The 21,713-nt window shown below is 39.3% G+C and overlaps 1 protein-coding gene and 1 long non-coding RNA gene across 7 annotated transcripts in view; one reads left to right on the forward strand and one right to left on the reverse strand.

Moving 5' to 3' along the window:
• LOC138184167 (putative aminopeptidase W07G4.4) overlaps nucleotides 1-21,713 on the reverse strand; it is a 53,917-nt gene that overhangs the window by 29,837 nt on the left and 2,367 nt on the right. The window contains exon 1 of one of the 6 annotated variants that reach the window (XM_069121900.1): nucleotides 8,290-8,944. The exons of the other annotated variants lie outside the window; for them this stretch is intronic. The gene's annotated coding sequence lies outside the window, so the exon portion shown is untranslated. Of the gene's footprint in view, nucleotides 1-8,289; nucleotides 8,945-21,713 lie in introns of those variants that run through there. 6 annotated transcript variants of the gene reach the window in all.
• The window catches only part of LOC138184172 (uncharacterized), a 32,829-nt gene continuing 13,781 nt past the window's right edge, over nucleotides 2,666-21,713 (forward strand). The window contains exon 1 of the long non-coding RNA XR_011174272.1: nucleotides 2,666-3,387. This is a non-coding gene — a long non-coding RNA (uncharacterized LOC138184172). The remainder of the gene's footprint in view (nucleotides 3,388-21,713) is intronic.

The following is a 21,713-nucleotide window of genomic DNA, read 5'->3' on the forward strand; positions in this document are numbered from 1 at the left end:
GGAGCGGTACTTAATTAGATCGTTAGAGAGGGTCGTTAGCGGAGAAATTTTCCACAGTTCCTTATCGATGGTGTCAAGAGTCATGGGCAAACAACGTTAGAAAGATTACACTTGTTACGTGGTTTTTATTTGGTATAAGCATCGAAAAAAACCAGTAAAAAAAATTCCCTCGTGGTTATCACGAATGGCAGCTTCGCGTAGATTTAACGATCTCAATTTAACTGATTGCTCGTTATCAACAGCCGCCGGCTAGTATGATTAATTCGTTGGTAGAAGAAACTACTTACGTGGAGGGGAGAGCACGTGCTTCGAGTTCACGGAAGCTGATCGATCACGAGAACGGTTGTCACGAGACAAACAATTGGTAGACCGCGAATTAAATCGACGTCTCGATGCTAGTCGGCTCTCGGAGAGCGGCAAATCCATTGCGACCTATCGGGACCGGGGAGCGGATGCAAATTTATTCGCGACGCGTGATTCCGATCAGCCGGGGCCAATGAAATTTTTATCGGACCGACCGTGACGGATCGCTGCTTTTGGAACTTTTGTTCTTCTCGAAATTTCTTGAACAACGAAAAACGCGTTGAAAATCCAACCGCTTCAAAATATCGAAAACTTTCGTTCAAAATCTATTTCTAAAGAAATTTTAGGTTCGAACTCGATCGACCGACACAAGTTTATTTTTTACCTCCTGCTCGATGAACCAGCCATCGATCGAAATATTTCCTATTCCTTTAAATAGCTGATCGACCGAAAATCGTTTAACGGCATTACGACGTTTTTCTGGAATTTTTCACGGGAAAATTGCTTTCGCCGAACGATGATCGACGGTTCCGGCGAGATAGGGAAAGCTGCACCTCGCTGCCTACCGATAAATTCGACGCGATACAGCTACACCGTGTCTTTTTCTTTTTCAGCCTCCACTTCGTGTGCACTTCGCCGACCTGTAACAAGAAGGACCTTCTACTTTGCTGATATCGATGCACTTCGTGGATTTATGAACGATCTACAAAGTAATTGTGCAGCGAAGCGGTAACGCCATGGTTGATGAAAGCTGGGACTTTTTCGAAGAGACAAAGTTGAAGCGCGAATTTGACAAGAAAGGAAACGCTCTGCATTATCCGTCGATCGTTAACGCTATGACGATCGTTTAGTTTCACGCCAACAATGGATAAGATATGATTTTTGTTATTTGTAGGAAAATTTAACGAATCTGAGTATTTCTCGCTAGTCATCATAACGTTAATAACCATTACGATTATTGTACCAGAAGACTCGAAAAATGTTAGAAGAACGACGAAGAATCTCGATCGATTTCAATATCATGTAAAGTTTCGCAAGAGTTATTATGAAAATTTGATAAAATTGAGCAAGCTTTCTATTGCAAGATGCGAGAACGACGAACGAAAGAAGAATAAATTGAATGATAAAAGAGTTTACTGGAAGCATCCATGAATCAATTATACGACCGAGGCATTTGATACGATTCTATAACGTTTCGCTTTTGGACATTCGTTTCCCAGCTATTACGACTGGTCGAACGTTGCGGTTCAATCGTAAATGGCGATTGCTTGCAAATTTAATTGAAGTTTTCATCGAGTGCAGCTTTTCAAATTATTGCATTTCTATAGTGTCATATATGGAGGGAAAGAGATAGAGAATAAAAAAAGGAAAGGAAGAAAGGATCTCCGTTGTACATACGATAGCTTGGGTCTTTTCGTCGCGATTCGATTCTCGAGGAATCGTATTCAACGAGACGAATATAATGAACCGTGACAACCCGAAATAACATTGCGTAAAAAGCAATCCTCCGAGACGGTCGATCTGTTTCTTTTATCCCGTCTGCTCTGTTCAGGAGCAACGCAAACGAACAGAAACTTGTGACGTACGAGTCGCGATACAAATTCGCGTCTCATGAAACTTTCATTACCGATTGATTTCTCGCTTGGTAGCCGATTTACAAATCGAGTATTAAAATTCGCTCTGGAATAGTCGCGTTTTCACCGACAGACAAATATATCCCTTCTATCCGTTCCTTTTAACATCGTCGAAACAGAAATTTCCGCATTCGCCAAAGATTTCCCAAGAGGCTAATCGTTTCTCGATTAGTACGGTGACTACTTATGAATCGCCGTACGTGAAAAGACTGTTTAATTAACGATTATTCGGAAGAGATTTCGAGTTCGACGATGGTTTCGGTGACTCCATAGAAAAATTCTCGCATGACGAGCATCAGCGATAACGGTATTGTAATTGGTAGCCGGAGATTAACGATAAACCATATCAGCTGCTCCGGCCTTTGCCAGCACGGATTGTATGCATATTGCATGAGCTTCGGTCTTTTATTATTTTTCCTTGCTTTTTTCGTTACTCTTTTAATACACGACGGTGGTCGTGATCTCGCGAGTTGAACCAGCGAGAGCATAATCAAACTGCTTTGAAAGAAAAAAAGAAAAAAAAGAAAAAAGAAAAAGTAAAGACAAAAGCTTCGCAACAGGAGAACTATTTTAAGAGTTATATCGATCAGTTTTCATCTTGATGTGTTTATAGGAAAACTAAGCGAGCTGAAATTTTCGAGCTCGATGAATTACACGAGTATTTCGCTTTTAGACGGAACAAAAAGGAAAGGAAGAAGAGATTTAAGACAACGTTGAAAGTAGAATCATCACCGGATGCAAACGCGTACCGAAATCGAAGCTTTCTACGAGTTTCTAAAATTCTACGAAAGCCTTTTAACTTTGTACAACGTTCGAAACGATAATAACGTATAATTGAAATAATTGAAACTAGGGATCCAGAACGACAGTCAAAATTGTCCCTTAATTGCGTCCTCGCTTAGCTCTGAAAGAAAAAGAAAGGAAAGAATAGCAAACAATTTTCTCTAGTTCTTAGAGGACGATAAATCTTCGACGGCGTAACTTAAAGCATTTTCCTGTAATTCTCAAATCGGCGCTCTTAAACGTTCTCAACTCGTCAGCCAAATTTCCTGTCGGATTTCGACTAGCAGTTTGTCCAGGAATCGTTCTAGGAAAGTTTCCAAGCTCGCGATAGCTCGCGATAACTCGCGTTCGACGAACGAAAAACACTCGAGAACGGGATAGCGTGGCGTCTGCTCGATTCGAAGGCGATGTCGGAAACAGGACAGGGATTTTTCTTGCGAGGACGCGTGCATCGTCGCGTTCGGTCTGTTTCTGTGCGTCACGAGACGTAGTTGGATCGGCGCCAAATCGCGGCGACGTCGCACAGATCGGGAAACTGCGCTTGTCGCCGCGATTCGACAGCTTCTCGACTCTCGACGAATTCCTAACGCAAATAGGATCGACGTTCTTATTCGTTTCGTAGATTTCGGCCATCCGGTTGAACGGTCGCTTGCCTGTTTGCTTTAAGGTAACGATGTTTGCTCAAAATATTTAATATATACAGTGCTTCTCTTATTGATTTTGCAGAATATTTGATTGGTAATATTATTATCGTGGTTAGGTTATTTTTACTACGCATGGATGAAGATATAGATAGTCTGTAATATATACAGGCACATTGAAGTACCTTCTTGAGCCATCGTATAAGAATAACAAAAATATGTATATTCTAGAACGTAATCTGAGAAGATTAACTTTTCTTGCAAAAGGTTTACATAGATCGGACGTACGTATAAAAATTTGATACTCTTACTTAATAACGGGCCTTACATTGGCGTGTACAGCTTATCGTTAGTAATATCTTGGCATGCTTTGGAATAACTTTTTGGCATATGAGACAGGTAGCGAGCGTCATATTTTTTGAATAGGATTTGCTTGAATTTTAACTTTTGAATGCGTTTGCTTTGAACTTTGCATTGGAAATTTGCATACGGACTTTGCAATGAGATTTGCATAGGAAAACTGGGATGGGGATTATATTAAAACTATTGCTTTTAAAAAATCATGCCGAAAATCGATTGACGTAGGGTCCATAAAAATATCTATCAGGAAATACGCTTTTTCTGTAACGATTCTCTGAAAATGAATTTTCATTAAAGCGTCATACGAATAATACCGATCAAGCTCGTAAGATCTTCTCGTCTCTCAGACTTGTTTACTTGATTGACGCAGTAGAGGCATACGTATTTAACAGAGATACATTAAGTGTTTCGAACAGCGTAGTATTTAATGATAATTTTTCTTGGAAAGGATTAGACTCATCCTTAAGTAAGAACGTATTAGTACCTTGTTACAAAGAAAATTCATCTTCAGAGATATTTCTTCTGAAGTACCGTAGCTTGCAGCTTCACTAGCAATAAAGTAGATAGAAAATAAAAAGAGAGAGAAATAGAACATGAGCCAAAAGCTGGGATAAGAATTAGAGTAAGTTGGAAGACTAGAACAATAGAGTGATGTATCCTGGCGGGACCTGTAGCCTGTACTTTGAAACTTCTCGTACAAAATATAGTGGTAACATAGAAAACGCGGGGGAAAAATAAAATTTGCGGACAGCACTCTCTAAAGTGCCATCTAAGCGAGACGAGGTTTCTCTGTTGAAGATCCGGTCTCTTCTTCCTTTTCTTTTTTTCTTTATTCGAAACCTCGCTCTTGACGTCACACTGATGTATCTTTATTTTTACACGAGCACTACATGATGCAGTCCAACGTTTTGGTGTTACGTTTATAATACGCGATAAGAGGCGATGATATATGAACGTGGATCGTACAGACCTCGCTTAAAATATATATTACTGGCGCGAAGGACTGGGATTGCATACCTATATCCCGTATCTCACAGGATGATGTAAATCGAATCTTAAAGCTAACAGAATCGTTGTGAAGCAATAAGAATCGTACTTGCGTGAGAACAACGGTATATATAAATATTCACAGTTCGAGACAATTTCGATAATTCAGACTCGAGATATTTATGACACATTCTCGGAGTAAGACGAGAACGAAAGAAAGAAAGGCAAATTACATCGATAAGAATGGATTAGGGAGAGAGTGCGAGAAAGCTTCATTCCACTGTGTCGTAATATCGTTCAATGTTTGATATTTAAACACGCGTTCGCGTATTACCATTAATGTGATAAATTGGCCTTAAATCATTTTATGTACACACGAGCGATGATGTTGCCACCATTAAACACGAAAGATCTATCGAGAATCACGCAATTATTTTACTATCTTTCATAAAAAAGATCTCCTCGTGACTCACGAGAATGTTACGAGCTTCTTAAAACACCCGGGAAAAACAAACGAATGTTATTAACTTATTACCGTGTTACTAATAAGACTTTAAGTATGGGCGTAATGCCGATAAGAAGAGAAACATCTCTCGCGAAATTACAGCTAGCCTGTTCTTCAACTGATTTCAAGGAACGAGAGAACGGAAAGAAGAGGATGCAAAGTACACTCTGCGCTAAAAATACATATTTGTTTAAACGAGTCTGTTGTGCGTTCATTAAGTATGTCGCTGTACGCAAATACCTTTTCATTAAACGTTTCGAGAAACGTTTTGCGTTACGAAAACATGCATCGATGTCTTGTAACTGTGACATTGGTAAAAATGCTTGATCTAGAGAGAAAAACATTCGTGAAATATGCCACATAATTCGTTTGTCAGAAGTCGATCGCCCGACCCCCGGCAAACAGAGATCTATCTTAATTAGCAACTTCATTAACGACGATAAGGACATTATTCGACTCAGTGCTCGCATCATCTGCGGCAGATCCAGATCTTGCGTCACTTCCACTATTATCAATCATAGAATTCGAGTTCTCTCTTCAACGTTAATCGAGAGCGAAGAGGGATAAGCAATTTATGCCGCGATAAATACCAATCTTCCATTTAATGAGAATATTCGTATTAAACGATAGCGAAATTTATCCATACCTTTCTTTACTATAGTTAAAATCTTCCTCGAGAGTATCAATTAGAAAGTTCGTACGAGCGCCTGCGTCACCTGCATCGAGTGTACTAAATAACACACCCATTGCCTCGTTAACAAATGTTAATGCAAAACGAATGATTTCTATAAAACGAAAAAAGAAATGAAAAAAAGATGATCTCATTGCGACTGTTTAGAACAATGATGAATAGGTGATGAATGTTTGTGCACGGTGTTAGCTGCCAGAATGCAGAGTTTATTTTTGTCGATTAGGCAACTGAAATGCAATAATAGTTGTTTCTTTCATAAAGTATTTTTGGCAATGATACTTGACAACGAGCGACGTTTATTTCTCACGAATGTCTCACGAGTGTTTATTTCTTTATATGAGCGAATAACAAAGTTTAATCAGCTCGGTACTTGAGAGCGAGCTACATCTCGATATTTGTTACTTATTAATCGACTCGTTATTTTCTTGGGGGGGGGGGTAATGAATCGCGCGTAATTTACGGGCAAGAAAATATAATATAACAAGAGATTCGATTATATCTTGAAAATTGCCCCTCGTGTTCGCATACATCGGATTGCCTAAATACTCGAGGAACAAGTAAGAGAATCTTACGCAATCAAAGCGTCATTGAAAGTCGATGCGAGGTGAATTTGCAGATTGAAGCTCTGCTCACGAGCCACTGTAGCTCAAAAGACATCCTCATCGATAGTTTCATTATATTGTCAAAATCGACAAATCGTCACAGCCCGATGGTGTCTGCATTTGAGCACGTTTGCCAGCCCACTTCTGGATGAGTTGATCCTCACGGTGCACCACGGTACGTCATTGCGCATTGCTGCGCCATCGTTACACTTGGCTATCCTCCAGATGCATCGGGGACCGATGGCGAGCGCCAAGGGCCAGAAAAGTTCGACTCCTGGTCGATTCTGGAGTCGCGACGTGATTTAAATTTTCGCCGAAGTCGATCGAACTCGTTCCATGAGACTTTAGATCTCCCCAGATTCGTTAGAGTATTCTCTTTGCTGCACTTGCACTCTGATTAACTTTACTCGGTCTGATTAAAGACCGTATAATCCCCTGTGTTCCGTGAAAGATTTTCGCGTTGGTTTCGGCAGTCGTTCTTGTCGTGCAACTTTATAAATTATGCGCGGCTGCTTTTTCGTTCATTTTGATGATTAATCTATCCCACTGCAAGGACAATTAATTTATCAGCGTCGAGATCGCTGCGGATTATTTGTTCAACTGAATACAAGTATGTGTAAGTTACGTTTTGCTGCGTTTTATTTGAGTTGGATCGTTTTATCGATCTCTGGGATTTATTATTAGCTCGACCCGCCAATTATAAATTACAAGGAAAATTCACGAACAACGTGGAGTACTTTTATTACAGAAAGTTAATCACACTTCGTTTGTCAATTTCGATCTAACTAACGAGTCACGGTTAAATTTAATTTAAACATAAGCTAAATTACCACATATACATATCTACATACAGCAAGTCTGTATCGCGGAATGAAATCTAAAGCCACATTTTAAAAAAGTTTCCGTTTGAATTGTTGTATGTCAATATGGATTCAGTTTTTTTTTATCAAAATTTTTTGCTAGCTCTAAGCGCAAAATATATATCGGGAGAATTCCATCCAATAGTTTCAACGGTTACATCGGCGAAAATTTTTCGATCGTTTATGGTGACAGAATCGATGCTCTGACACCTGACGCGTGACGACAGTTGCGTCCAATGCGATCATCAATCGGCCAACGATCGTCGCCAGAACTCGACACGTTTTCACATTTGATGAGTCAACACATCGCGAACGAATTCGCTGTTTTTACTCGGATAGTGCAATAATCTGGAGTGCGATCGTGATCATGAATCGCGATGATTAATCACGTTTTATATCTTTCTCAGAAAATTGCCTTAATGTTTCTCATATCTTGTATCTATATTCATATAATAGACTCGACATTTACGTTTAGTTAAATCGTTATTTGTTCACAAGCGATCCGAGAGATTTGCACAACTGTCACGAACTTTGCGGTAGTTTGTTTGATCCAAGTTTCGAATAATTAGAGTCATGAAACCGATAGCGAATCGATGCGTACGATAAGTACACAGAGTCTTCCAGAGATCATAGACGATGACACGTTTGAGTTTGAAAATAATTTTCCAATTGCTAGGTATGCAAATATTTGCCACGAAACAGGCGTTTCTTTGCAACTCTCACGAGGTAAATTTTCGGTTGCACGTTCTTGTTTATCAGAATTTTTCGCCCCACGTGCCAGTTGAACTTTATCTATCATCATTTTTTATCGCAAGTCACGTGAAGCTCCACGTTTTAGTAAGACAGCGACATTTACAACGTATGACGTTAATTTCAATTTGCAATTTAAGGTTAACTGATAACTGATTATATTGCTTTCTTACTCAATATCACCTGAAACGAAGCGGTTGATTCTTACAGAAAATCTTGAAACAACTTGGAAAAAATTGGAAATGCCGTGAATTACTTTTAGCAAGTTTTAGCAAGTTTTAGTAATGCGAAACATCTGTGAAGGGCAGATAAAGGAAAACGATCCCGGCCACGTGGATGATCTAAGTTTTTAAAAGTACTTTTCATCCTACTATCAAGATCGTTCTTAAAGATTCTAAAAAAAGAAAAAAAATAATATAAACACGATAAGAATGTATACACATTATTAGCAAATTTTCGCGTAATTAAGAAGAATTATGTTCACGTGATGGTTTAAGGGAATTATGTCGGTTTCCCTGACGCTTCAGTTTGAGGAAAGTCGTGATGGAAGGAGAAATGGCCGTCGGTGGAAAGTTCCCGTAGCGCACAAACCAAGCGCATTAGCGGTTTAATATTATGCAAGTTTGACGTATTATGCTAGACTGGTAATCACGGTGTTTAACCGATTTATCCGTCAGCAAACACGCGTTGATTCATGATACCGTCAACAATTAGTTCTCACAGGCAGCAATAAATTTCACGTGTGCTGGCAAACAGACATGGGCTGGTAAACGAAGTCAAATAAAACGCTGCCAGTACGACAGAACTTTCTCTCTTTCTCTCTCTCTGTTTCTCTCTGTTTCTCTCTCTCCCTCTCTCTCTCTGTCTCGCAGTTTATCTTTTCGTTCAAATTCCGCGTCTGCAAACAGTGTCAAAAGTACAAACTCGCTCATAAAGAAACAGCCTGTTTACCTGGAAATAATAGTCTTTTTCGTAGTTGTAATCGGTTTCGTAACTCTTTGGATCGTACGCATCTTTTTTTCGAGCGTCGTTGTTTTCGACAGAGTGAGAGAAAAAAATACAGCTTGATGTTAATCAAACGAGAATCCACGGATGCAAAGTTTCTTTTTCTCCTTGTTACTCTTTTTTCGTTCGTGGCCAAAAGTAGATTTATTTGAAAGCAGCGGTACGTCACGTCGTTTCGCCGGTTCGTTTGAAATCCCCTTACCGTTTGCCGCTTCAAAGCGAAGTGGTGCTGTCGTCAAACTTCTTCGAATGCGATTTTCTTTAAACCACCGGTTCTCATGTAACGGTAGTACGCTCGTAGTCCTTATCCTTTCGATGGTTGAAAGGTACTAATTTCATTAGAAGAACTTCCCTACTATTAAAGAGACACAAAAACTTGTCTCTTCCTAATATCTCGCGCAGTTCATCCAATTCTTCTTCCTTTTTTTTTTTTTTTTTTTCTAATATCTCGTCACTGCTTATCTCTGTACGGGTAGACAATACGCACATTTTCAATCCTTGACAGAAAAACAATTCGTGGATTCGTACGATTCATCATTTGACGAATACTGTAAACAGTGATCTATCAGTGAACAACGAAAAGTGTTATGTGAACGTTTCAACCGGAAAATAATGAACGATTAATAGATGCACAAAACAAATTGTTGCAGTAACTTATTGCAGTCGAGCCTCTTTGAAAAACAATGACGGTTGAGAAAAAACAAAGCCTCTGTTAAGACTGCGTGTTTACTCGACGAAATTCTATTATATACTTTGGCATTTTCTCGAGATGAAGTAAGCAATTAATGAATATGAAATGCGTGAAAGGAGGAAGTTCAGCTCCCAAGTACCGCTCACATCATTTAGCGACAGATTTTGAGGTGACCACGCGTAAGGATAGTTCGTAGTCAATAAAATAATAAAACTCGGTTTACGGAAAGATAGGAAAGGTATGCTAATTCCAAAAACTACGCATCGTTCGGTTTTTCCTGGTTATAAACGACCGTCGATTATTCAATGGCAGTTATTTCTAAAAACCTGATAGTTTTATGATTCTATTGTTATGCTACGACACAAATCGTTGTCGCGTATTGTCAGGATTTCCGTTAGGAATTCGCTGATACAGCTGCTGCGAGTCGTTCAGTGGATCGAGTTCTCAAAGTAGATGCACCATTAGTAATCGGTTGCAGAGCTAACGAGTAGTTGGAGGTAAGTTGGAAACGCGTCGACATATACACGCTCGTACGTAGGGATTCCGTGGAAGTTACCGGTGATCTAATCATCGGCGCCCATCGTATCAGGAGCCATTAAATCTCTCTACCAGTCAAGCCGCTGAGTTATGTTAATTGCACATTCGATCATAGAGAAAGCGGAAGACGAGATAGAATTTCGAACGTAAAAAGAATAGTTATGGTTATGACGAGATTCAGATATTTACACAAATTTGTATCTTTGTAAATGCAAATAAAAAAAATGGAATCTAGGTAGAAATTTCTTATTCGATATTTCTTTGGTTTCGTTACTTTAGTTATAATTCATGATTTTTAATATAACGTGCAATTTTGCAGTCTCAAATTTCCATAAATGTATAAAAATCTGTTATCTAATTGTAATAAAAGAACACCAGAAGAAAAAAGATGTCGAAAGAACCTTGTATTTTTTTACCTACGATCGGTAATATCATAATAATAAAGAACATCGACTAACTGACAATGATTGAGAGGAAGAAGAAAAACAAGAAGGTAAAAAATTGTTACGAGCATGATTATGCGCAATTTTCGTAAAATTTGCGCCAGAAGAGCTATTGCTCGTTATTTTACGCGAGAAGATACGAGAAGATAGACAAAGGAGGTCGATGGATGTTCGACGCGCGTTACCGTGATTTTCTCAGCGATCTGCAAGATCTTCCGCAAAGGGCATTTTTCTGCGTTATAGTTATTTCGGGAGTAAATTGTCCGGATTGATAAAAATGGGCCGCGGTTTGTACACGGCGAGTACTCTCACGTTGGCGCCAAGAGTCGGCAACCGCAAAAGAATATAAAGAACCGAGGCGAAACTGGACGATGATATACGCGTTCCCGTGGCTAACGACGATTCTCTCTGATTTATGTTCGCTTTGCAACCTGGCTTGTGATGACGAACCTGTATCGTTAACGAGAGCTTCTCCGTTTCTTCTTTCTCAAGTATGGTCTACGGAATAGAAGAAGTTCCAAACAAAGCCATTCCTGTTTATATAGTACGTTAGATGGCCTACTCTCGCTGATAAAAGATAAATTTATGGCGTTTGGTTAGGAATAAAGGAGATTTAGAGGCGAAGGTGTCTAGATGCGTATTTCACGGCCAATTTTTCCACGACTTTTCCTTTATCGCATTTCCATTCGATACTTCTTTCTTGCTATCTCAAACAACGATTATACCTGTGCAACGTAAGAAGAATAATATGCATTGCATAACTTTGCCTTGAACGAAAGAAATATGTATTGAACTCCAGATGCGAAACTTTCCGGAGATGATGTAACTCACATCTGTCTACGAACCATTCAAACATATTCTCGATTTTTCCTTTTTATAGGCTTGTTAGTCGATGAAGAACAATGGCCGTTTAATTATCATCCGAAATAGAAGATTCTAGAGTCTCGAGACGGGCGATCGACGAGTTTCGATCTCTCCTCCACGGTTCTAAATTGAACGGACCTTCGTCTATTTGAAATCCCCTGGCCGAAAGTTTCGAAGCTTTCGTTTAATGTGCTAATTCCGGCCGGGTTTGTTTGGATGGCTCGCGTCTTTAAGGCAGTCGGTTCATCTGCATTTCAGATCCCACGGAACACCTGAACGAATATTAAACTCGACCACTTCGTTTTACATTACCAGTCGTGCAATATTCTTATATAGACATTAGCATTAACCGATATTACCTGTGTGATTCTTTATTATACTTCGATATTCTTTTTTGCTGGAGAAGAGAAATGGAAAATGGTTGGAATAGCAAGATCTTATAAAAGAGATCGAAGTCAAATGATGCGTTCCGTTGAAGAATGCAATCTCGACTTTTCTCCGTCGCTTCACATAACGATTACATGGTAATGGCGCGTTCACGAGCCATCTACCGAAACCCACCTGCTAACTCCATCAAAGGATCAAAAATCGGTCAAGGAAAGAAATCTCTTCGATTTCGTTTCTTCCATTTCTAAATACTTTGTTCAAACTGTGGTAAAACCCTTGTGTCTGTGGTTCTATCTATATCGCGGATTTACCAGATTAAATAGAAAATTTATAAATTTCACTGTAAGCTTCGCCGTTTCATCCATGTTTCTTTACAAACAAATATCCACAACGAAAAATCGAAATAGCAAACTTTTGCTCGAGAACCTTTACTCGAACGATTACCAGTATTTTTATACGATAAAAATAAACCAGTTGATTCACCATTAGCCTGGATAACGTGCGCGCGCGACGTTTAAAACGTTTCAGCTTGGGAAGGAGATAAGACCGACCGTGGTTTCAGATCCACGACAGTACTCTTTCCGCCTTTGAAAAGGAACGTTGAACGAAGGATATCACGTGAGCATGGAACTCACGAACTCCATTCGGCCGAATCGAAAAGCGCCGTTGCACGCGGCATTAACTTCAAAATTAGCGAGTTCCTCGTGAAATAGCCGACCCCGCTACCAGATCTAATCAACCTCGGCCTGAGAAGCCCGGTGTGCCACGCTATAATTTGCGGAGAAGCGTGAAATAAGTCGCGGCTGAGCCGTTATCGTCGACGAATCGAACGGCACCGCTTCGAATTCGCTGCGGTGCTCCTCGAAATTCCGCCGAACCCCGTTACATTTTCTTGGAGACGATCGATTGGTTATTGCGGACCTTGTTTTCCGTGAAATTAAGCCCTTTGTACTTTTGTTCTCTCGCCTTTAGAAACCTGATTCATTTTCGGTGGAAGTAGTTACGTTTTCTAGCTCAGACAAATATCCTCAAGTTTTTATATTCCAAGCAGCAGAGAGTGATAATAGAGAAATTAATTTACAAGACAAATTCGATAAACGTAATTACGACCCTCGGAATTTTTTCATTCTGAAATATTTGTTCTATCTAAACTAACTAACTAAAGATGCGATAAGAAATTATCCAAATTATTTTTCAATACCTCCTTCTTCATCTTCTAATCTGGTGCATTTCGACCGCAGTTTCTTCCGTTTGTAAGATCTTATAAAAGTGATTTGATGTCCTTGAGCGAGCAATATCTCTGGCTCCAGCTATAGTGGGAACCAACCGCGGATATTGGACGCGAAAAGAAGCCTGATCGAACGCAAAGGGGGAGCAAAAACTGGGAAATTACATCAATTGAATTGCCGGGCGGAACACGTTTAAATGGAACAGTGTGACAGATATTGTTGGCAGGGTTACAAATTCCAGCTACGGGGTCAGAATTAATCAAATCTGTTCTGCAAAGTCGAGCAAGGAGGAAATGTTAAAACGTTCGAACCAATTAACTACGAGCACGTGACCGTTGCTCAATATTCCCCTGTACGGTTTAATCTTTCGGAGATTAGACTTCCGAATTAACGAATACGTACGTCGAAAAGTTTCAGACAGGTACAAAGATATACCGAATTAAATCTGAGAGGAAAAGAGAAAAAGGTGAAACTTTGCTTTCAAACTATCTCTCGATTCACCTTTCGAATTGCTCTTTGAAAGTTCGATCATGTAATTACCTCGTCGCAACTTGTAAGTCACCATCTAATTAATGAATGAAACAGGCGTTAGCAAAGCCACCCGACGTCAACGCAGTAGCAACTGTTTCGAAGTTTCCTGAAGCTGACACGTTATCGCGTAAGTTTACCCGAATAACATACCGCAAACCGAGGTCACGTCGTGATAGTCGCAGGATTGATAAAACCATCAATTTGGTTCGCGATGACACCCTTAATCATATCCACGTTCGACACTTTCTCCATTCCGTTATCGATGCTGCCTCTCTACAGGTCCATGATATTATGGGAATAAAAATATTCTTTCTTTGCGAGATACGTAATCTAACATGTTGCTTTTCATCGTTGCTGTCGCTCTTACAAAACTCGCTGGACACAGCTGTAAAATAGCAGCTTTTAGAGAAGTTAAACCTTGTTACGGCCGCTCGTCAGCAGCCATTCAACAGCTGACGCCTCGTTTCTCCTTTTTTGCGTCGTGTTTTCGTTGCTCGTATAAGAATCTCTTCCGTGTCATGAAACGACTTCCGATCGATGGTAAAACAAGCCAGTGATTCTCGGTGCTTAATGCCAGTCCAGACGCTTGATTGTATCGGAGATCCCTAAAACTTGTTTAGTATCGTCTCTGGGGTAAGCTTATTGAAGCTTCTCTTGTCCTTTATCTTTCGCGATGGGAAGAGGTCTGTGAAGATGCTTCGAAGAATCAGACGTTCTTAATTATTTTCTGGTAAAAGCAGCATCGGGAGAATTAACTATTCGTATTGAGGAAAAATTATTCAATACGATCGTTCACTCATTCAAGCACTCTTTCGCAATAATACGTTTTAATACCGAATATTATGTTTCGAAAAGAAAAAGATTATAATTGTTTCCGAACCTTTTTATTCATACACGTTAGCATTGTTCGCTTTTCCATTTTAGATCGGTAAAATTAAATAAGAAATTGTACTTTGCCACGTCACCGATGAAATAATATAAATTGCAATATTTCAAAACGAGGATTCCCAAAGATTTTAACAGAAATTGCAACTATTTTCTCAACTCTAAGCACAAGTTATCCAGCTATCTAATTATTTCCAGCGTTACACTTAGTCTTTGGTTGCAACAATATCGTATAATTTATCACTGTCTGTTAGATACAGAATATTCTTCGAAAAGCTGGAAATATTTGACACGGACTGAAATCAAATAGAATCTTCGTACGAAAGAATTCAAGGGAAGACCAGGTGCGAAACTAATCACGTTGCAATCACGCGAGCGGAAAAAAAACAAAAGAGACGACAGCGGGAGTTGCGAGGATTGCGCAACGCGCACGATCAAATGCGCTCGTCTCGTACCGGCGTTAACCGTGTAATTGCACTTTTGTCTGGGTACAAAGTTATCGTTGTTCCTTCGTTTCCCTGATTCACGATTTCACATCGATCGAACAACCCCCTCTTACTAGCTTGTTTCACTTCTTTAACCATTGAAACGAATTAAATGTATAGGTGCAGCACGAGGAGAAGAGGGGAAAATGTTCTTCTTGTAATAAATAAATAGCAACCGCGATATTCACGTCATCTTCTGTTCTCGTTGATAAATCGTCATACTGGGGAGCAGGCAATTTCGCTTTCAACAAAACTGCGGTAGACGTGACGTTTGTCTTGAAATGGAGGCTAGGTGTCTGTCGTAGAGGGTTAGGTAGAACTGTGTGCAGAATATGAATGACCCGAGCAGACTAATTAGAATAAGGTGGTATTGACTAGCAACCACGCGCGCGTAGAGTTTGTGGTGAGTTACGATACGGGCTGTAGAACTTGGGAAAATGTGGTGTGCGTGGAACGGTGATAACTGTAGAACTACGTAAAATATTATTGCATACGTTAATATAATAGACTGTTAGATTATTGCGAACAAATAGCATAGTAGATAAGTAGTTTTCGAATTATCGATACTTAAAGGTAATAGGATAAGAGTTGTAGCTAGTTTGATTCACGAGAAAGTTAGGTAAATCGGATAAGGAAATCTACAAAAGCACGATGTGAAAAGCAGAAAAGCGTTCTGTTCTTGAACAATAGATGCTCCGTTTGCGATGATAGATGTACTATTCTGTGTTCTAATTGTAGAACTTTTCTCCCGTAGACTGTTTGACGATTAATTTTTAATTTATAGAGTCGTCGGTGACTAATTTTCGATTCGCGGTAATTACTGTTCGTATGTATTATTCCATGTTCTAACTGTATAACTTTACATTTCCAGAATGTTTCATGATTAATTTTTCATTTGTTGAATCTACAGTGATTAACGACAACGTAAACAATCGGCCACTCAAACAAATTTACGATGTCTCCACTTTAAATAAATTGAGATATCCGGTCAAGACTCGAAAGACCTCGACAACGTAGGTAGATTTTGGGGATCCAATTACGGCGAGGCGATATTTTCAGAGAAATTGGGAATGCCGGCGCAATTAGCAGATGAGAGGTGCACGGACGTGGAATTCAGGTGTCCACACACGATATGCTTTCTAAAATCGAGGAAAATACGGTGTTTGTCTTGCAGTGTTTGTGTTCCGAAGGTAATTTCAAGTGCTTGGCGTGTGAGGAAACGTGGAAACACGGTGAACATGGATAACTCTAGGTGACCAAGTGGAACGTGATAAGGGCAGTGAAAATTTTGAAGTAAATTACAGCAAAGAAACTTAGAATTCAGATGGTCCGCGACACAACGAGAACCTTTCGACAACTATTTCATTAATTAAAGTGTATATAGTTTTGCTAGTTGGATCGTCAATAAATAACCCGTAAACGAGGTTAAACGTTCGATGAGAGAAGTAATGTAACCGATTCGATGGCGTAAACGTTTCAGGACTTTTAACTAAAGAGTTAAATTTGAAACTAGCCAGATATGAAAAACAAAAGATTCGTTTTACAAGACGAGCGTACACTTTGCCCTCTGGAATTTGTTTTTTGTTCAACTTAATTAAACTTCTTAATGGTATTCTAAGTCCGTTGATATCTGAAACTTTCATTTAATTTACGTCCATTCTTGTTTGCGCGATTAAACGTCTTCACTCGACAACCAGAAAGACGAGGGTTCCATAAGATACGTTTCTCAGATCATGTTCGATTCCGCTTATCAGCAAGCAGATAGAGGTTTCGCGATGAAAAGAGGTCACTTCAAGCGATTTCATGCATATTTAGGTCTATCTTCTACTCAATCCCCTTTTAGGTATATATTCTACAATACGAACCTATAAAAAAACATCGCGCTCATTCATCATTCGATTCGACGATAATTTTAACTGACCGTATTTCCGTTTGCGTAACCAACTATCTATCATTATGACTATGTGCTCCTCGAATCGCGACTGTTGGCAGTAGAAAACAACAAAAGAATCATCGGTTATTCGTCGACGTGACTACTTATACCATTGCTGCATTGTTTGAATTTTGAATCGATTCTCCGGTGGAATATGTAATCATAAAAAATAGCAAATTGCACGAAAAGACATACGAAATATCTTTAATCTTTTTCATTCAAACGGAGTTTAATTCTTCGTTCATTAACTCAGTGATTAAATTCAAGATTTAGGATGACATTAATTATATATTAATTTTAATTCAAGGTACATGTTCCATGAATTTCTATCGGGATTCTTGTTGTCATTCTCATAACTGATGTTTAATTTCTTTCAAAATTCGATATCCAAAGAATTTACACGAATCGATCACATAAGAATGTTCTTGTAAAAAAAGAAGATATTTTTTAATTTTATAACCTGAATACGTTTGTAAGAGAACTGAAAGAATCGTACCAGTGCAGCTGGCTTTCCGAATGCGGGGAATTGAAACAATCGTTTAATTTTGTCTTGATAACAACGACATCGAATAACCAGGCATATTCTACGCCACGACGTTTCTACATGACTGTGCGGTCAAACCGTTCCGTAAAAATATATTTTATAATAATTGCAATTTATTCCTTTTTATTCGATCTATTTTACTTGTTTGCTTTCAATTTCAGTTTACATACATATTTACCCAACAGTTTTAGTCCGGAAACATTTCCGAAACGAATCAAACGTATGATACATTCGCTCACAGAACAAGAGAATCGATTCGAGTAGTCGGTCGAACGAGACAACACGAAGAAAGAATTTAACAGTTTCCGTAATTTCCTTTGCCCGCCACGTGAACGAAGAGATTCATGAGTCACAGCACGTACGCTCGACTTGCGATTTCGATATCCCGTTACAAGTGCAAATATTTGTCTGTAAACGCTTCCCGCTGGCTGGCCGTTGCTGTTTCTGCTTTGTGCTCGCTACATTTCAAACGCGAGATTTGTCGACCCGTTGACCCTCCAGACCAGTCAAGAATCCATTTGTTGTCGGATATATCTACTACAAAAAAGAAGTGGTGCGACAAACTTCACGTTTTTCGACAAATCTGTCAAAGCGAGATCACTTTATCCTCGTAAATTTAAAAGGTCTTTACGTTCGCAACTTTGCGAACAGTTTTTAAACTGACAATGAGAATTATTAAATTCTGCAATTATTTCGAGAATGCAAGTGCCCCCAGGAGAAAAGTGGCGAAACATCGTCACGATAAAAGTGTTTTCGTAACTCTCTCGTTAAATGTCAGTATACAAGTTTCGTTAAACGTCGCCGGTGTTCTAAGCGACGAACAACTGTGAATGTTTTTTAATAAACAACCGTCCGGCAGCCACCTCGAAGGCAGTGGTCCGGTTGGAAAACTTGACGCGGCGCATGTTCTTTTCAAACAGGGGCAAGAAACGAACCGGACTTTTTACGTCGTGTTCCAATTAAGGAGCTAAGTAATGCTCCGGCTACGACGAGACTTTGTAAGAAGTACGGGAACGCGACTTAGCGCGAATTAAGTGAGTGTGACACGCGGACCTGCCAACCTGCAGCGATTAATCACCAACATCGTGAAAGAGGCGAGTGGAAACCGGGACAAAGGAATTCGTTTCTTTCATAAAGATTCGAGAAAGTTTGGGGAGAAATTACCAGACGATCGAAGGGAGTTCGTGCGACTTCCTGCCCCTGAATCGCCATCTTTGCGAACGTGTTTCGTGAAAATTAATTATGTGAGAGCAGACATGCGAGAGAAGAAAAATAAGCTAAAAGTCATCGCGGTGTAAGCGATGAATTTAAGAATTTGGATTCAGTAATATTTAAAAGCGTTCTTCTATCAAGTATCGTAAAAGTTTCATTTTTATAGAAGATGAAAGAATACACAGAGTATGCATGTAATATGCAAAGGTATAAAATTCATCCAAATATAGTGCTCATTAAAAAAGCAATTTTCGATCTAACTTTCATTCTTTTAAACTATCTTCAAAAAGCTACGAATTTGCATAAATATCTGCAGTCTACCGATAAAGCTTTCCTGTGTGTGTACGTGTGTGTATTAACGAACACTGTAGAATACAATACAAGAAATTCTTCGTGAACTTCCTTTCTTCTACTTCTAATACACGATTCAATGAAAAAGTAAATATCATACAATTTGACGAGGAAGCGTAAAAATTTTCTACAACGAGACGAAATTTCCGCGGAAAAGGGAAAACATGGAGATAAGAAAATCGTTTGGCATAATACGTTTTAGCTGCGGCGCCGCGATGCGATTGCGGCGAATTTTATAACGTTGCGGAAATGTTTATAATGCAAATCCGGACCACGTAGGTCGTTGGAAGAGTCTTCGTTTCTCGCCGAAAAAGAAACAGAAAAGGGTGAAGAAGGAGAGCGAGGCTGTGAACGACGGCCGCGCATTAGGGACTTTCTGATGGCGTCAGATGCTCGTTGCCTCTCGTTTTTATAGGCGATTATCGCGGAAGTTTTGGGGGAGGGCGCGCCTTTTGCTCAGCCGCCGTGCTGGAACCGAACTTGCCGGAACCTCGTGGGAAAAAAGCTGCTTCAGAAAGTACGGGTATTAAAGAGACTGTGTTTCTTTCGAACTAAATCCTAACGAGAAATCTTTGGGGATCTCGAATTCGTCTAATCTTTGCGAACATGGGTCCCGATAAAAATCCATCAAGACGCAGGAGTAAATTACGAACAGAAAAATAAAGTTTATAACGAAGAAATCTAAATGAAAAAATACCCAATGAACGTCGAGGAACAAGATGTGCAAATATACCGGCGATTAAAGAATAAAACTCGTATCAAAGAAATTCAAATGAAAGCTCCATGAAAATTCTATCTAGTACGAGGAGCAAGATGAGATTTACCCATATGTTCTACAAAAAGCCATTCGAGGCTTCAAAAATGTATCGTTATGAATTTACAGAACTTTGAAAAGCGGGAAAAAATGTTAAAAGACCAAGAATTGATAATTTTGACTACCGTGCGTTTCTTTTACCTGATACGAGAACCGAAATATTAACAAAATGCATCAATCGCTTTGAATAAACTGCAAATAGAAATAATCTATAACAACCACGTTGATAGTGCTCAAAATCAACAACACTCAGCATAAATCAACCAACGTTCAAACATCATTGTGGTAGTCGTTCACGATGATCTCGATCGAGCTGCTTTCGATAGTCACAAACTGCTCATCGCGTTTGGCTAGAACGATGAGTCCGATTCTTCCCATGGGACCAACAGATGGGATCTCGACAGCGGGAAGTTGGTTTCCTTGCAAACCTGTTCCTACGATAGAGGTTGAATGCATCTTCGAAGAGCAATAGACAAGCGAGGGCAAGGCGAAGGCTCGTGCAAACCGCTATATCGATGACTATTTTTACACTCGACGTGCAGGTCCGCTTGGCGACGATCTTGAACCCCGATTGTTCACCACGTCGATCTCCTACAACATCTTTTACGCGGTATATTGTTTCACGATGATATTTTCACTCTTAGAAGAATTTTCTTTTCGTGGAGTTTTTATATAGCAATTGTTTAATTTATTACTATATCATATCGAAGAATGTTCCTGTGTTTACATGGTCAATCAAGTCACGCGATTTGAATGCCATTGAAAATATCTAAACTTGGTTAAATCAACAAACACAATATAAAATTAGGATATAAGATATATCACACGGCAATGCATACGGAGCATACGGAGTAAGGGATACGAGCTGTAATAAACGTAACATGAGAAATCACGAATTATTATCATCTATAATACTTTAATAATTAGTAAACTTTACTATTAGAGTTCGGTCTCGCTTCTCAATTTTACTGAAATATAAAACTAAATTTATTATAATTAAATAAAAAGACATTATATTAAATCGAGAATATTCGCGTGAAACTTCGCTTTGTTCCGGGAATTTCTATCCGTATGATTCTTACGAAAATCCAAACTTATAGTAAGGAGTAAACTTTCCCGATGAGAGTAGTTACTCGTGGCGTTAAATATATTCCTTTAGTAACACGGGTCACGTCGTTGAAATTGAAATGAATGGCGAACGGCTCTAAAACTTATATTTTGCCCTTTCTGCATACTGTGTTTCCTTGATCTAAATATAAACGTGGCTCAACAGGGATGAGAACGAAAGCTTGGCGAGAACGAAAGCTCCGCGAAAACGAAAGATTCGAGGAACTGTAAAACGAAGGTGGCTCTTCCATGGGATATGCATTCTTTGTGGAACGATCTCGCAATAGAAAATCACGCGATTGGAATAATCGGCGTGGCCTCAAATTGATGCGTTCTCCACTAGCTAATGGCTAATATCCGAGCGTTTCCTCCCGGAATTCGTGTCTACCAATCGAACGAATCTGCGAGTATAATGAGATCCGTGGGTTCGTTCGTTTCGTGTCGAGAAGACGATTCAACAGAGAATTGCGCACGTTTGAAAATGGTTGATCTAATACGGAAGAATTTTAAGCAAAGCGGATAATTACTTGATTATTTAGAAAAAAGAATTGCAAGCTTGAAAGAGAATTGAATAAGATT

The sequence above is a fragment of the Bombus flavifrons genome, chromosome 10 (assembly GCF_040668555.2).
Source record: "Bombus flavifrons isolate JBK064 chromosome 10, iyBomFlav1_principal, whole genome shotgun sequence".
In the NCBI taxonomy this organism is placed as follows: Eukaryota; Metazoa; Arthropoda; class Insecta; order Hymenoptera; family Apidae; genus Bombus; species Bombus flavifrons.